Below are 18,445 nucleotides of genomic sequence, written 5' to 3' on the forward strand. Positions count from 1 at the left end.
ACTTCTGGGTCCCCTATGGATAGGGTCCCCTATGGATAGGAGATACCTACCATTTACCGTAGGTATCTCCCTTTCCCAGAGAAACATGGGGCCAGAGAACCAGTTGGAGGTAAGTAGTTCATTTACAGTTTTACCTCGGGATGCACCATCTGACGGATTCTCATCCGTGGGGACGTATTCCCATTGCTGAGGGTTTGTGCAGTGGCGAATCTTCTGGACCCGGTTAGCAACAAAGGTGTGAAATCAACGAGCATCGTTATTAATGTAGCCTAACACTACCTTTGAGTCCGTCCAAAAAGTATTCTTTCCCGTCAACAATTCTCAATTCTTCTCTGAGCATATTGCTGATGGAGACTGAAACCACTGCTGCAGTTAATTCAAGCCGTGGTATTGTAATAACTTTTGTGGGAGAAAGACGGACCTTTCCTATCACTAGTGAGCAGTGAATCTCTCCCTTCTTGTTCTTGACTCTCAGATAAGAGCATTGCCCGTATCCGCTGGTGCCCGCATCTGAGAAGTGGTGTAATTCTGTTTCTACGACTTCTACGAAGTCAGCAGGTAAGTAACAGCGAGCTATGTTTATTTTCTGTAGGTTTGTGAAGTCACGTTGCCAACTCTCCCACCGTGGCTTAAGCCTCTCAGGCAGGGGTTCATCCCAGCCAGTGCCCTGGTTGCACATTTCTTGAATGATTCTCTTCCCATTGAGGACACATGGACACATAAATCCATTGAATTCCTAAAGCTCTCTCCAGTGTTTCATTGAAGGTCAAATCCATCGTCTTTGCCTCTACTGCACACTCTGATGGGGGTAGGCTTTGTAATACAGCATGGTTGTTTGATACGAATTTGTGGAGACGGAGACCACCGTTTGCGCATATTTCTCTTGCCTCCTGTGCCAACTGAATGGCCTTTTCTACTGTGTCATTGCTTGTAACTCTGTCATCCACATAAAAGTCTTTTGCAACAAATTGGGCTCCTACTGGATGGGAGTGGCTGTGTTCTTTGGCAAGATATTTTAGTCCATAGTATGCACACCCAGGGGATGACGCTGCACTGCACCTTTTGAGTATGCCTATTAAATTATTGATCATGTCTGGCCCCGGAAGCAGGTGTTCATTTAGGCTTGTGCCACAGTACTTTGCAGAGCAATCAAACACAACGGGTAGTTTGTCAGGCTTCTGAGGATGATAGATGCCATGATGGGGAATATACATACATACATTGTTCACCTTGAGCTCCATCTGTAGGCACTTCTTCCACGTCACCTCTCCTTATCATTTCCTTCATGTACGTTGTGTAGTCTCTTTTGTATTTCTCATCCTTGCTTAACTTCTACCGTAGATGACTGAGCCTGATTTCAGCAAGCCTTTTGTTATCAGGTAGGGATGGTCGCTTTTTAAAAGGAAGCGGCATCTCATAATGTCTCTGGGCATTTCTTTTTATACCATCCTCAAGTTTGCTCTGGAACATAAGATCCTCTTTTGAGACAGTTTTGTCACCTCCTTTGGTGTCTATAAAATCTGACTCAAGGATGCGCAGTACATCCATTGGCGTTACTGGAGGGAGTTCCTTTAATGTGACTCTATGACACAGGCTAGATTGTTTTTCATTAAGGCCAGGTGTAGAGCAGCCTACAACGATCCATCCTAAATCTGTAAGTACGGCGTAGGGCTCATTGTCCATTCCATCAATTTTAATCTAGGTTTTATATATCTGGGACAGTTATACCAAATGAGGAGTCCCACATCACAGATCAGGAGAGGTGGGATCTGATCTGCAATTGCTGCTAAATGAGCCCATTGTTTCGCTGTTTGATGGGTAGGTATATGATCACAGTTCATGGGGATGCAGTCTTTTGTCTACGAAGGCGGAAGGTCGACGTTAACGCCTGAATTATATCCTCTGACACGGAGTCCATCTACTCTTTCACTTTTCATGATCACGCTCTCTCCCATTATAGTAGTGAGTTTCAGTTGCACAGGGAAAGTGTTTGGTTGTAATTCATCACTTACTTCTTTCTCAATGAAGGTGCTGTCGCTCTGTGTGTCCAACAGTGCATAGATGAGCTGCTCCCTGGATGGCTGTGTAGCAGAATAGATCCACACAGGGACGATCATGGATGTGCTGCATGACTGACCTTCTTTGGTGACACATAGTGGGCTAGCAGTCACGATTTTGGTTGCACGGTTTGAAGCTGCGCTCACCTCAGTTGTAGATTTATTTCTCTCCATGACTACAGGTCTGTCTTTCTCTTTATGCCCTTTGTAGTTTTCGTCATGTAGGCAGGTGGGATGTCTTCCCTTACATAGCTCACAAGTGTGACAGTGACGACCGTCCTTAGCATTGTGACCTGGTTTGATACATGCATAACACAGCTTATTGTCTTTTATGACTATTTGTATATCCTCAAGAGACCTTTCCTTGAAAGTTGTGCACTTGGACTGTTGATGCTTTTCGTCTTTGCACCACATGCAGGGAGGTTTCTCTTTTCCATTGTTTGACCTTAAGTTTTCTGTGTTTACATTTGTTTGAGTGCTGAAGACGCTTACTTTACTTCCTTTTGTTTCATTTGTGCTTCTTTTGATATAGGATGAGCTAGACGAGTGCAGTGCGTGCAGGGAAGTGATCGGGTTACATGCTATCTCTGCTTCTGTGGACACAAATTTGCAAAAACTTCAAAAGTGGGGAAGTCTCCGTTCTCCATGAGGGCTGTTGAGACCCGAAGGTTCCAGCGGGCCGCTAGCCAGTCTGGATCTTTCTGTGTCAGCTTTTGGTTCTCTTCGCAATCATTCAATATCTCTAAACCTTTCACATGAGGCATGGCTTGGTGACAGGCATTTAGGAAATCAGAGTATGCCCTTAACCCTTCAGCATCTTTGGCCTGTACTTTTGGCCACTTTGATGGCTTGTCTCTGAAGCCCCTTTGGATGACAAATGGATGCCCATAGCGTTGGTCGAGCTTATTCCATGCATCTCTGTATGCTTCATCATCGTCTCGATAGAAGGTGCCTTCAATACATTTGTGAGCAGGGCCGCTGACATATTTCTTTAGATCAGGGCTTCTCAAAGTCTACTTTCAAAGGTCCAAATTTGAATTCACGAGAATGTCAAAGGTCCGGACAATTGGTTGTTTCAAAATTTGTTTTTTAATATACATCCTTATAACTTTTTATAAAGAATTAACATTACTTTTTGAAAAAAGAGAGTATTTTAAATTTAAAATACATTTACAACAAATCCAAAAGTGGCAAAACATACCAAGAGGTATAGGCCAAAAATAAAATGGGGCAACATATAGAGCAGTCAAAAGTATGTTGCAAAATTAGAGATGTTGTAGTTTTTTTTATAAATGAATGTTCCTTTAAAAGCATTTTACAATCAGCGTATTATTGTACCATCAGAGATTGGCAGATTAGTTCTAACGTCACTGAATCTGATAACATCATGTTTAAAACAAAGAATTAGAGTAATTAAAGTGACAATCGGGTGCGGATATCTATATCAGAGAAAATTATACGTGCGGGAGGGTGGATAATTTATTTGAAACAGCGGTTGCCGGTGACATTTTTGCTCATCCGCGCATCTCTACAGCGCACGGACCTCGGTGAAGTGTCGTTTTATTATCCCGCTCGATTACGTCAAACGTCATACGCCTACTGGATTTCACGAGAGCGATTCAAAAGCATACAGAGCAGGCGGGTTTCGTCTCTGTCTCAAGCGGTCATGTGATGTCATGCGTCGATTGGTCTGAGCGGAACGGCGCCACATGTCAAACAAGCGGACCGGAGTCCAGACTTTGAGTAGCCCTGCTTTAGATAATAAAGTTTGTCGGCTAATGAGATACCTTTTCTGTCTATCAAGGACATGAATGAAGCTCTCCATTCAATGTAATGGATGGGGTCTAAACTAAACACTGTGGGCGTTGGCATGGGAAGTCTGTTAATGGCTATGCTGTCTTGTATCGCGTGGGCTAGAGAGGAAACGTCATTAGAGGGATTTGGTGGGACGATAGCAGGGTTCTGCCTGCTGTGTGTATTGTTCGTTTGGTGTGAGGGCTGACTGTCAGTTTCCTGTCTGATCAGGGTGTCCGCGGGTCCTTAAAAAGTCTTAAATTCCATAATGTGAAAATAAGGCCTTAAATAGCATTAAAATGTCTTAAATCTGCGTTTCAAAGGTCTTAAAAATCCAATCAGACCTACACCATAAAAAATGTATTTTCGTTTTAAAATCATGTCATTATTAGGCTACGTCTATTTCTAAAAAAAAATTGGCGGAACCGCAACTAACACATTAGTTTGCGGGGTTATTTGCTAGGCGCGTGGACTGGATATAAGCAATATCTCGCTTTAACCATGGGGAAGTTTAAATATAATGAAAACTGGTTACATAACCCTAATTTTGCGCCGTGGTTAAGACCAGTTTGTGGCAATGCTTTCGAAGTCAGGTGTATATTCTGCAAGAAAGTTTTAAAACTCGGAACGATGGGGATCAAAGCTTTGGAAACGCACATGCAGTGCGAAAAACACAAAGCGGCTGCGGAAACCTGTCGGAGAACACCAGATATTTCTCAGTTTTGTTCCGTTGCGCCCTCCTCAGTACCACTGAGCACTGATCCATGCCTTACTCCGGCATCTGCATCAGCTTCAAGCACCGCGGTTTCTACACCAACAGACATCCGAACAACGTTTGGCGCCACCGCAACACTCAGAGCCGAGGTACTGTGGTCTCTGCATACTGTAACAAAGCACCAGTCCTATAACGCTAACGATGCTGTCGGGGACATTTTTCGAAATATGTTTAACCGATCTGTACAGTAAAAACCCAATGTTCAGGTTATTGTCATGCAGTGTACATTCCTTATGTTACTGCTGTGCAGTTTTTTTTTGTTGTTGTTTGCTGTCAATTTTCTGCCTAACGATTAGTCAGTCTTTGCACTATGTTTTGCAATTTATTGTTCTTTCACGCTTTCAATATGTCAATAAACAATGTGTGTTAATGATCGTAATTGGTGGTATTGTTTGCTGTTTGCAAATTTGTTGGTATGTGTAATCAAGTAAGATGTTATGGGAAAGAGGTGGGAACCGGCGAACATTCAACAATTAAAAAAAAATAAACAAACCAATACAAAAATGAAGGTATAAGCCAGCAGCCCCTCGCGGACGACTGCTGACCACACAAAACAGAAACAGCGTCGTCGCTCCACCTTTTATGCTTCCGCTCCTCTGTGAGCTGAACTGGTCTCACGCCGTTATCTCATGTCCCTCGACCTCAGTATGAAATTGGTCTTAAATTTCATTCTGCATGGTATTAAAAAGGTCTTAAAAAGTCTTAAATCTAACTCTCAGAAACCTGCAGATACCCTGCTGATTTCCCTGTCATAGCTCTCCAATCTGACACGTGCTACCTTTATGTCCCGTTCTGCTTGCAAACGCTCCAATTCAGACTCCATCATCCTTATCTTTTCCTTCTTCGTTCTTTATTCCTCCATTAGTTTAAATTGAGCCTCCTTTGCTGCGAGCTCTGTGGCTGCTTCTACCCGACTGTTGTTTCAGAGAAGTGACAGCTTACTGACTGAGAAGCAGATCCTTATATGGAGTGGACATAGTCATGAGCATGTAACTCTTATTTTTCTGCCATAAAACTGATTGGGCAGCCCAAACCGTAAGGCCGGTCAGATGGTAGTAGTCCTTGTCGCTACTCAGATACAAGGAACCAGCAATGTCGGACCCTAGGGAGCGCTATAGTGATGACGAGCGCGTTTGCGTTTGTAACCCCTAAACCGTTTGTCACACACCGAAGTGTTTCACATCATTGGAATCCTTGGCTCCACACTTAAAAAAACGTATATCTCCGTCATGATAGATTTTTCAATGTGTAAAAAAACGCTTTTGGTGTACATAAGCATTTTTGTATCACATGACCTTTGACATATACCCAAACTATTTGTATCAAGTGATAGCTCTCCTTATTCTAAGCAACTTTGCCTCTGGAACCACTTCTGACGTTTTAACGGTCTTGCAAGTTATTCCTGATGATGTAAAACACTTACTTTCGCAAACTAGTTTTAGCTGTCTCGACCGCTCGGAAACCAAACCAACGTTGATGAAATCTGGGAAGTGTGAGTATAAATAAATAGCGGAAAAAAGTTGAAATTTCCTTTCACGTTCGCTTAGGGGTGCAAAAGTAATAAAATGGGCGGAGCAACTTTGGCAACTTTGCTGCCAGAGAGACAAGTGCGAATAAGGGGCCGTCTGCAAAGGGCAAATCCCACCCAAACCCTTCTGCACATTTTATATTATTAAACACAATTAAATAGCTTCTTCAATGTGACACTCTGTACTGTCACCAAATTCAGCTGCGTACGGTATAGCCAACCAAACTGTGTAAAAGAATAGTACTACAGTTTGCACTACAGTTTGTAACATTGAAGTTAATGACGTAATGACGTTTTTTGGGTTATATTGCACTTTGCAGATGGCCCCTTGTCTCTCAGCCGCCTTTTCATTATATTATAAAGCTCGTTTTGGGTTGCAGCGTTATGTGATTGTATGCAAAGTGTAATTTGTGTTTTAACAACGTTTAGCTTACGAGTTATTGATCCGAGAAGTGAATAGGTATAGCCTATAGGCTGTTACTCCACCTGAGCCCAAGTTCAAACACTATGAGCTCACAACATGTTTTGCGTGGGAACGCAAACATCTTTGAGAGGGAACGCAAAAGTTTCGTGTTGGAACGGAAAAGTTTCCCGTGGCAACGCAAAGTTTCTCGAGGGAACGCAAAAGTTTCGCGTAGGAACGCAAATATGTTTGCGAGGGATGAAGGGTTTTATATATTTTATCTGGGTTCTATATGTTTTATCTAAGGGTTTATATCAATTACATTTTCTGTGTGTGTTTTTATATGATTATTACTTATTACTGCTTACCTTATATAACATTACATTATTTTACTGTGTTGAGAAGGGCCTCAGAGTTAAGAGAGAATATTAGAGGGCAAAGAGGTATTTTCAACAGGATGTGGGGGTTGAGTATGTATGGGCAGCATTCCATGCAGGGGAGAAGATAAGAGATGTGTGCTGCACATCCAAACACACATACCCTAATAGTGCGGGGTCCTACGTTTATGTGGAGGCAGGTGGGGGAAGTATTTTGTGTTGCAGATAGTAAAAGAAGAAGGACGTAGTCTACGAAAATATGAGATGAAGCATCACTCCATTGGACACAAAGAAAGTAGCAGAGGTCAAGGCGCTCAGGGGTTGGCCACTGTCTGAAGCAAGCTTGAAGACACACCCACACATACACATATAAAATTGTTGTAAACCACTGAGGTGGGGCTGACTCTCTGTGTAGACTCTGAGGAGGCCCAGCGCGCTGTATTTCAGATTAATAAACTTCAACTTTTGTTCAACCGAAGTCCTTGAGTCCAATTTTTGGACATGCAGGACAGCTTATGTCCAACAGGAACGCAAATATCTTTGCGAGGGAACGCAAAAGTTTTGCGAGGGAACGCAAAGTTTCTCGGGGGAACGCAAAAGTTTTGTGAGGGAACGCAAAGTTTCTCGGGGGAACAAAAGTTTTGTGAGGGAACGCCAAAGAAAATAATATATCTCCCCAATTTTTAACATTATTCTCATTTTCGGTTTTTAAATATAATTTTACATTTTATTTACACACTTAAATTATTATCGTATCGCATATCAAATAATCGCATTATTTAATAAGTCATCACATTTTTCTTCAATATCATGCAGTCCTAATTTTAATTATATTCTGTTTAAATTAACTAAATTACTTGTTCATTTTGATGAATGAGATTTAAAGATCCGTGGATAGATGCACTTTTATGATGGAAGGAGCCAGGACATTTGTGAATATAACTCTGATTGTATTCGTCTGAAAGGTCATATAAACTTAGAATGACTTGATGGTGAGCAAATCATGGGCTAATTTTCATTTCAGGGTGAACTATCCCTTTAAAGTAGAACTCCAGGAAATTTTTAAGTTAATCTAGATCGTTATACCTTTGCGAGTATGGTCTATAGAAAAAATCAGCTAAACTCAGAAAATAAAACTCAGCTAAAACAGCAGTTATGGGGGCATATACATAAGAGGCACAAAAACACTCTTTAAAGGATTAGTTCACTTTAAAAAAAAACTTTTGCTGATAAATTTCTCACCCCCATGTCATCCAAGATGTCCATGTCTTTCTTTCTTCAGTCGAAAAGAAATTAGGGTTTTTGATTAAAACGTTCCATGATTTTTCTGCATATAATGGACTTCAATGGCTACACTAAACCTACCCAATCGGAGGAGAGCCGATTCTTTTTTTTAGAAGCGAAAAAACGCAGTACCTTCCTCTAAAAATATTCTGTGCAATTTTAGCAATTTTTAAATCCCACCAGTGTAAAAATGCAGGAAAAGAAGATGATATAAAAGCTATGTTTAGGTCTTTAATAGAATCTCGAGTGACCATTGAGTATACCTATTACAAATATAACAATAATGTTGCTTTGTTTTGAATTGAGATGGGGTGTGAGAGAGGCTGACTGAGAGTGTACGAATGCTTAGTTTTAAATTGGTGAAATTGTTGTTGTTTGTAATGTATTTTGTATAAACTTTTACTCTCTCTCTCATATATATCTTTATTTTATTATTTTTATCGAAGGGACAATGTCCCTTCGATAAACACTATCACAGTCAAACTATCACAGCTGTGGCAATGTCACTGCATTAAATAATTTAACTATTTATGAAAATAAATTGTAAAAACAAAGTGCTATTTTTTTAAGGGTACCATGACACTAGTTGCAGGTCCCAAAAAAATAATTAATTCATAAAGTCAAGTTGTATACAAGCAGCACAAAACAAAATAAGTGGATTTGATGAAGTCATGTTTTAGTATTGCTGAACCATGTTCACCAGTTAGGGATTGAGAGGTGGAATCTGAGTTAACACAGTGGGCGTGTCTTATTTTGCGACAAGAGCAAAACCCTAAATGCTTTTGCAGACACAATATATTTTTTTACTCCAATTTTTTATTTGGTGATCTTGCAGTCAGTAGCCTAATAGAGAACGAGAGACAAAAAGAGACAAGACACGTGTTTTTGTTGTTGAAGCCAGCTTCATTGCATTTGCTTGTACTAAAGGAAGTTGGAACATCAACGAAAACGACGCAATGCGGCGGGGCTCGCTCAGTCACACGCTGGTCAACAGGTGAGCATGAGCAAACATCTTTTCCTTGACCCTAATCATTTCATGTGCAATTGTATGTATGATTACATATTATTTTATTGAAGGAATTTTACTGTCTGTCCCGTGTGCGCAGAAGTTTGATTTGATAAAGTTAGCATATATTTTTGCATATAAAATTGGAACGTTGCGTCGGAGTTATCTCACATATTGCTGGCGGCACTTCTGAATGTAATAAATACACGCTTAAGTAACAATATATTGCTAGACATTGCTAGATGTGTGTGGTTTTAATACTCCTTAAAAGAAAGTTTTAAAGAAACGTCTTGGTTACATATGTAACCTCAGTTCCCTGATGGAAGGAACGAGACGTTGTGTCGAGAACGTAGTCAGAGTAGTCAGAGTTTATTGGTTCTCAAGGGCGAACCCCATCTGTCGTTCTCGACACAACGTCTCGTTCCCTCATCAGGGAACTGAGGTTACATACGTAACCAAGACGTTCCTTTTTGTCGGTCTCTCGACGTTTTGTCGAGAACGACAGATGGGGTTCGCCCTTGAGAACCAATCAACTCTGACTACTATAGAAAAAGGCCAATGAAATTTTGCGAATTAAATTTGCATGCCGAGCTCCGCCCCCGGATATCCGGTATAAAAGGAAGCCGGCGTGCATCATTCACTTACATTTTGTTCTGAAGAGCCTGAGCCTCTCACGACTGCAGCAGAATACGATACGTGTTTGTGGCATATGGGACACAACGTCTCGTTCCCTCCATCAGGGAACTGAGGTAACATACGTAACCAAGACGTTCCCTTTTTGTCGGTCTCTCGACGTTGTGTCGAGAACGACAGATGGGGTTGCATATGGAAAACGCCACAACGCTGTATCGCGCCACAATCTCTAGCGAAGCGACGGTAACAGGCCAGGGCGTGTCAGCTCGATGCTTTCGCGAAACTGTAACCTTCCAGTGTGGTGGTCGGGGGGTTCCAGAGCTTTCTTGGAGAAAGATTGGTACAGCCCTGACGGTAACCTTTCACGGACGGGGCCTTAGCTCTCTACTGGCGAGAGGCCGTCCGGCTTGGGTTTACACCGGGTGAGCGCAACTCTTAATCAGAGAAACGCTGCAGAGGCCACCTCCTACCCGTGGGGAGGAATATGGTGGATATAGGTATGGTCTCGTCCTTGGAGGAGAACGCATGGAACGTGCGACTGGGTAGTTAACCGCGAGGTGGAGGTCCCACCCGGGGAAGTTCATGGGTTACCAGGAGTGGGAACCATACTCATGAGGAAACATCAAACGGAACAGTCCACGGAGGGGGTGTTACAGACGTCCGGTAGCACTAGTCCGGTTACAGCTATCTGTGATAGCTCACATGGTATCCCGGCCTAAGGGGGAAGGCTGCTCTGCCCAGCCAGCCCCCAGGGTGTGCTCGTTTAGTGATGGATGGAATACCTGTCTTAACCAGTGTTTGGGTAAGAAGGGAGGTTGGTGAGATACCTATTCTTAGCCATATGTTTGGGTAAGAAGAGAGGTAGATAGCACACTGACCCAACCTAGTGGAGGGTGGAAAGGTGCTTTCGCAGGCATACGCCCCCCCCGGATGCCAGTCCTACATGTCGCCACGCCAGTTGTGTTAGCTGCTGTGAGCGGACGCCACCCTGACGATCTGTGTACGCTAGAGCTATAGTGCTGTCTCGGACCAGCACGTGCTTGTCTCGCACGAGAGGCCGTAGCCTGCTCAGTGCAAGTAGCACAGCCCACAACTCTTGGCAATTGATATGCCAGCGCAGGCGGGGGTTCGTCCAACGCCTCGCCTGCCTACCCGTTTCACACTGCACCGTACCCTGCAGGGAGACGTGTCGTCACCACGACATGCCTCATAACCTGCCAAAAGGGACCTGAGTCCGTCGAAAAAAGGAGAAAAAAAAGGGGGCCGCTGTCTGCCTGAAATGTTCCAGGCAGTTCAACACCGGCTGGGCGCGAACTGCGGACAATTGCGCCGATATGGTGACAGAGTTGAGATCCACACCGAGAAAGAGGATGCTCTGCACTGGGGAGAGCTTGCCCTTCTCTCAGTTGACCTGGAGTCCCAATCAGTCTAGGTACCAGAGCAACCAGGTCCCTTTGAGTACATAACAGATCTCGCGAGTGGGCCAAGGTAGGCCAGTCGTTCAGATAGTTTGGTACCGCACACCTTCCTCCCCACAGGGAGAAAGGGGGCTTCCACGATCTTCGTGAAGACCGTGGAGACAGGGAGAGACCGAAAGGGAGGATCCTTCAGGTCGATTGCATGAACCAATCCTGACACCTGATAGATGTCAGGACGCGCCTCTGCGTGAGCATCTTGAACGGCAGCTTATGAAGGTGCTTAGTTCAAGGTACGCAGACCTATGGCGCAACCCACCGTCTTGGGAATGATGAAGTGCGGGTAGTAACCCACTGAACATCTTGGTTTTTGAGGGACGAACTCGATACCTGTTTTGCTAGAAGGGTGTTGACGTCTACCCGAAGTATGTAGGCGTCCCTGTCTCTGACAGAGGGAGAGATGATGCCCCGAAACTTGGGAGAGTCTCTTGCAAACTGGATCGAGTAACCAAGACGGACCGTCCTCATTAGCCTCCGAGACAGTATGGGCAGCTCTCGAGCTCCCAGGGACTGCGACAGGGGGACCAAGGGGACGGTCTGCTTCACCATTCCCACGGAGGGTGGTTTGATGGCTGGCAGAGCTAACCATGTCACGGGGGACCCCGAAGGGGCCCCGGAGGGAAGGTTGGCTCTGCTCACTTACCTGCCTGGCGGGACAGCTGTACACACTGTCGATTTGAGAGTGGTAGCAGCTGTCTTGTGTGTACGACCCTACGCCTTGCCAGGGCGTAAGGTCGGGTTTGCCGGGCACAGTCCAGTGGAGTGTGTGATAGGCTGCTAGTACACCCCGGGGGAGAACCGAAAAACTCTGTGAGTAAGTGGGCCCAGGCCTGAAAAGGGTCCGGCTTTGGTGACGAGGCAGGAGCCATCCCGTACCGACCGATCAGAGCCGTAGCTGTGAAGGTTCGGGCCCGATGTTGTTCTCCCTGGGGTCTTCCATCAGTGTCCCTTCTCGCGAGAAGGTTGCTGATGGGGTGGAGGTTTCCCCCCCGACTACCGCTTCTCCGGGGTGCCACCTGTGGGGGCACAGGAACCGGAGCCGAAGTCGAAGGGGTCCTGGGCTGCTGGGAAGCAGACATCACGCGAGATCTCAGAGGCCTCTGGGCGGGCCGAGTCGCAGCGTGGTAAAATGTGACTTACGCCACTGTCTGCTTTTCACCGTCAAAAGCTGCTGAGCGCAGTCCTCGACGGTGTTACCAACAACCCACCCTGCGAGACGGATGCATCAAGAAAGCGGGACTTTCTCGGTGTCATTCATCTGCGCAAGGTTCAGCTGGGGGTGTCTCTCTGGGACCACAACCGTGGAAATCGTCCGACCCAGGGCCCGTGCCGCCACCTTAGTCGCCCGTAGAGCGCTGTCAGTGGCGGCACGGAGATCCTGCATTATACCCGGGTCGGCCTTATCCTCGTGGAGCTCTCTCAACGCCCTGGCGACCTGCAGATGGCCATGGCGTAGAAAGAGGGGCAGGCCTGGCCCGCGGCAGTGCAAGGCTTCGAAATCAGTGATGCCGAAGTCCTGCACGCTTTGGACGGTAGGCGTGGCCTATTCCCTCAGTTTTACACAGCTCCTCATGCGGCTCTGGGAAAAATATGGGACACGGGGTGACGCGGTTTGCACGCGCTCCGACCTCAGGAACCACATATCCCGGGATTAGCACGGTTGACATCACCTCTGCTTTCTCCTGAGTTCGACGCTGGGGGTGGAGCTCGGATTCGTCAGAGTCGGATGCCAGTCTCCCTCCGATGCTGCGAGCGACATCTCATCTACGTCACGCATCGTTTCCAAGTGCGTGGCTGAGGATCCGGACGGTATGCCACCGCTGGTTGGGGAACGTTCAGAAGAGCGAATCGGGGTGCGATCGGCCCGTGAGCACTTGGCTGGCGGGTTTACGTACGCAGAGGTCCCCACATCACTAACGCTGCTTATACAGGCGGACCTCGAGGCCGTAGCCCCGATGTCGCGGACTTTGGGGCCGTAGCCACCAATTTCACAGCCCGGGTAGCAGACGAAATGGTGGCTGGTTCCCGTAGGAAGACAGCCACCCGTGACCGCAACTTCTGACTGACAATCAGCTGCAGTGCGGGCAAGATGTGTCAACGAACGCTGCTTCAGTGTGCTGGACACCCAGACACCTAACGCAGCGATCGTGTCCGTCCCCCTCCTCGATGAGGGTGCCGCACCCAAGAGAACAGCGGGACATGCAGCGCTGGAGAATGCTCAGTCAGTCCTGAAAAGGACATTTTTAGAAAAAATCTCTAACATCTCCGGAACCACCGAGACACCCAGGGTAAGGTCGCTGCAGGTAGGGACGTAGCTGCTCTACGTCGTAGATCCTTCAGAAGAAGAAGAATTCATTGAATTCGTTCTGTTCGTAGTCATGAGCGAAGGCTCTGAAGAACAAAAGGTAAGTGAATGATGCACGCCGGCTTCATTTTATACCGGATATCCGGGGGCGGAGCCCGGAATGCAAATTTCATTTGCCAAAATTCATTGGCCTTTTTCTATAGTAGTCAGAGTTGATTGGTTCTCAAGGGCGAACCCCATCTGTCGTTCTCGACACAACGTCGAGAGACCGACAGAAAGGGAAAGAACAGCGCTGATGCGATGGCTTTATCTGTGTAGCCTATTGATCATGGATAATTAATAAATACACATACAAAAAGACAGTAGCCTACATTACAATCTAATACATTAACAACCTTCCTTTTGCATAGTGATGAGTGTTTTTTAACATATAGGCTAAGCATTTTTTTGAACACGTGCTACACATCGTGCACATGCTACGGCAAACTGACACATGCTGCTACTGCGCATTACAAATCTACAAATGAACACTAGAAATTGACACTTGTTAAGGAAAAGAAAACAAAATTATCTAAAATATACACGCTTTTCTGTGTTAATTTATAATAAGCCTTTTAAATGTTTTTTTAATGTAGTTAAAATTTGCAATGTTTTTCATTCTGTTTGCTTTGAACTAATCAGTGATATCATATTATTTTTCCTTATTTTTAGTGGGATGGAGGTTACATGTGATTACACAGAGATTGTTCAAACACAATGTATTTTGCATCTAAGAGAGCTTTTTGAAATATGTCATTTGTGGAAACATAACTTTGATGTCCAGCAAATTCGGCTTGGGACATTTGAGTCGTTCAGTCAGGTCTGCGAAAACTGTCAATATAATAGAAAATGACAGAGCCAGCCTGTGAGAGGAAGTACTCCGGTCGGAAACCTGCAATTGTCAGCGACAGTATATTTAATGGAGGATCATTCTTTCAAATGGAAAAGGTTGATTATTACGTACAGAATTTTTAAGAAACACTATGGATGTACCCCATTTTATAATCTTTGCTCTGTTTACAGATTTGCAGAGCAATGAGTCTTCAAATACACCGGCACAAGACGTACAGAAGACATGCTCTATTTTTTCTGGAACTTATAGATCTATACTTTGAGTCCAGTTTCACTCGATCTCTCTCCGTCAGGTACAAATTAAACCTGGAAATATCAACTCCGTTGTGAGTCAATCCTTTAACCCAACCACCAGGGAGATATATAGCTGAAGGGAAGAACAGCAGGCAGGAGACGAAGTGATGTTGAATAGACAGACAAATGATTTATTGAATAATCTCAGTTGTGTGTTCATGCTCAGTCAAGCTCTGTCAAACTCCGTTTGACTAGAAACAGATTCAATATGTGTTTTTAACATTCAAGATTACAGTATCAAAACATTGTCTCAGGATATTATTAAAAACCTTGAGATAGAGACCAACGGATACTCTTATCAGCATAAGACACAATACAACTCTCAACGAGGTTAAACAACAGGAAAGTAAGGAACAAATAATATGAATAGAAGTGAATTATAAAATGAATGAATGCATATTGCAATAAATTGGATAAATGATAATAAATTGAAATAAAACAAGAAACAAGTGTAAGTTTCTATCCATATCTATCATTCCCCCTCTTAATCATATATGAAATAATTAGATTATGTATGATTATAAATCTTAAGGATTAAAAGCAAGCAACCTCTCATAATCATGACAAACCAACAAAAAACAAAAAGTTAGGTTGATCAGGCCATTTTTTCCCTTCTCCATGCCCTTTGAATGGCACGTAAGGGAAGTCGGCGAGTCAGATCCATAACTTCGGGATAAGGATTGGCTCTAAGGGCCGGGTCGGTCGGGCTGAGGTGCTTAGCAGGCCCCGGCCGCGGCTGGCGGAGCGTTTGCCTCGGGCGCTCCTGTCGATCCCCGCGCGAGCCCGCTCGGTCGCCCCCTCGCGGTGGAGGCCGGGTGATACGCGTGCGGGGCTCGGCGCGGAGGGGGGTGTCCGGACCCCCGGCTACGGCCTGCGTCGGGTCCCTCGTCCGGACCCCCGCAAGGGGGCGAGGGCGGCGGGCACCGCGGCGCCTCGCGGCCGGCGCCTAGCGGCCGGCGCCTAGCGGCCGGTGCCTAGCGGCCGGCTTAGAACTGGTGCGGACCAGGGGAATCCGACTGTTTAATTAAAACAAAGCATCGCGACGGCCCGCGGCGGGTGATGACGCCTTGTGATTTCTGCCCAGTGCTCTGAATGTCAAAGTGAAGAAATTCAAGGAAGCGCGGGTAAATGGCGGGAGTGACTATGACTCTCTTGGCGGGAGTAACTATGACTCTCTTAACATAGCTGCATGGTCCGGGGGCCTCCTTGTGGCGACCGCTGGAGAAGGAGGGGTTTGCGCCCCTCCCGAGCTAAGATCCGGACCACTCTCCCGGCGGGGTAACCTTAATAGAAAAGAAGACCCCGGCCCCTCTGGGCCAGGGGCAAACCACAACCTAGATGATTGGACATCCGGAGCTGGTTTCACGATTGAACCCAAATGGAAATGTCCTGAGTGTGCACGTCACTTCCCCACGGAGAGGAGCCGGGGAATGCATAGACACCATCAGCACCCCCAGGAAGTGAATTTAGAGAGAATAGCCCTGAAGGCAGGACGGAGGAAGGTGTGGACGGGATATGAAGACAACCAGCTGGTCCAGCTGGCCAATCAGAACTGGCAATGCTACATGCCAAAGGCGGCCTTCTACGATCTCATTCAGGGCCTCCACCCAGCACGTACGAGTGAAGCCATAAAGAGGAGACTGCGGATTCTGGCGTGGCAGCCGGAGGCTCCGGTTCTGGACCCACGGCCACAATCAGCCGAGAACATCCCCCTGCTGCAGGACACCAACAACCCCTCCGACCCCCAGACCCCAATCTCCCGTGTAGCTGGTAGAAGATGGACGACGGAAGAAGAGGCCCAGCTCAGAGACACTGTGAATGCTATCTGGCGGCCTGGTATAACGAAAAAAGAACTGTCGGTACGGACTAGTGTACTGACATCTAACCGAGGCGCCGGTGCCATACTGAAGAGGCTGGCGATGATGAAGTGGACCCCTCCAGAGATTCCAACATCTTCCTCACCCTCACCTGCCAGCTCATCAACCTCTACACCGGACCGGGAGAAGAAGTCTGACCCGACAGTGAACATCTCTTCATCAACCAGCCGACCCTGCAGCAAACCTCAGACTCCACCACCTGCCACTCCGAAATCACCCCTTACACCGGACCGGGAGAGGACGTCTGATCCGGCACTGAACATCCCGACATCTACTTGCCGACCCTTCAGCCAACTTCAGACTCCACCACCTTCCACGGCGATGTCACCCGAAGCTTCCCCCATCATACAAGACCAATATACTAATGTGAGGAAGCAAATAGTGGGGAATTTTTATGTAAAACAAGAATTGATTATGTGCTATGTACAAGAAATGTGGAGAATTTTGTCGAAAAAATCAGCTATGAAGAAACCAGGTTTAGTGATCATAAGCTTTTACATCTTAAAATAGTTTGGAATATTGTACAAAGGGGACCGGGTACATGGGTTTTAAATACAGAGATTTTAAAGAATAAAGATTACGTTGAAGAGGTAAAAGGAATTATAGAGAAAGAGAAGGATAATGCAATGTATAAAGAAGATAAAAGAATGTGGTGGGAGAACGTTAAATATCTAGTAAAAAGATTTTCAATAAACTATTGCAGAATCTTACAAGTTAGTAAACGACAGAAAGAAAAAGACGTAAAGGAGACATTAGAAGAGAATTAAATCATGAGAATAAAGACATACAAAAGATAAAAGAAATTGAGGAGAAATTGAAAGAAATAGAAGAAAAAAATATGAGGGAGCAAGATTAAGAAGTAAGTCCAAATATATGGTGGAGAAATGCACAAAGTTCTTTTTTGACTTGGAGAAAAAAGGGCGAAAGTTGGAATAATAAAAGAAATAAAAGGGAAAAGTGGAGAGATTGTGGAGGGGAGTGAAAAAGTGCTATGAGGATCTTTTTAAAACAAGAGGGGTGGAAGAAGAGGTAAAAAATAAACTGTTAAATTTTATTGAAACGAATCTAAGTGAAGAGGATAAAAAAGAATGTGATGGGGAAATCAAGAACGAGGAGATAGAAAGAGCGATAGATCAACTAAATAAAAGGAAAAGCCCAGGGATAGATGGTTTGTGAAGTGAATATTATATACACTTTAAGGACTTTTTAATAGAGATTCTAAAGGAGGTTTTTAGGGAAATTTTTAAAGAGGAAGAGATGAATGAAAGGATGGGAATGGGGCTGATGAAGCTAATATATAAAAGGAAAGGTGAACAAACAGACTTAAAAAACTACAGGCCAATAACAATGCTAAATACCGATTTAAAGATTTTAGCAAAGATTTAGCAAATAGGTTAAAAGAGGTGATGCCCCGAATAATAAAAACAAATCAAGCATATGCAGTAAAAGGAAGAGACATAGCAGACATAACGATGAGCATAAGGGACACAATACAATACATAAAAGAAAAGAATAAAGACGGGTATTTAATCAGCTTAGACTTCGAAAAGGCTTTTGATAGAGTGGAGCATGAATATTTGTTTGGGGTTCTAAATAGGTTTGGTTTTGGTGAGAATTTTATGAAATGGATAAAGATCCTATATAAGGGGGCCCTAACAAAAATTAAATGTAACGGGTTTTTAACTGAATGTTTTAAAATAACTAGATCAATTAGACAAGGATGTCCACTCTCAGCTTTATTATACT

This window comes from Triplophysa dalaica, unplaced genomic scaffold (genome assembly GCF_015846415.1).
Source record: "Triplophysa dalaica isolate WHDGS20190420 unplaced genomic scaffold, ASM1584641v1 Contig1, whole genome shotgun sequence".
Lineage (NCBI taxonomy): Eukaryota > Metazoa > Chordata > Actinopteri > Cypriniformes > Nemacheilidae > Triplophysa > Triplophysa dalaica.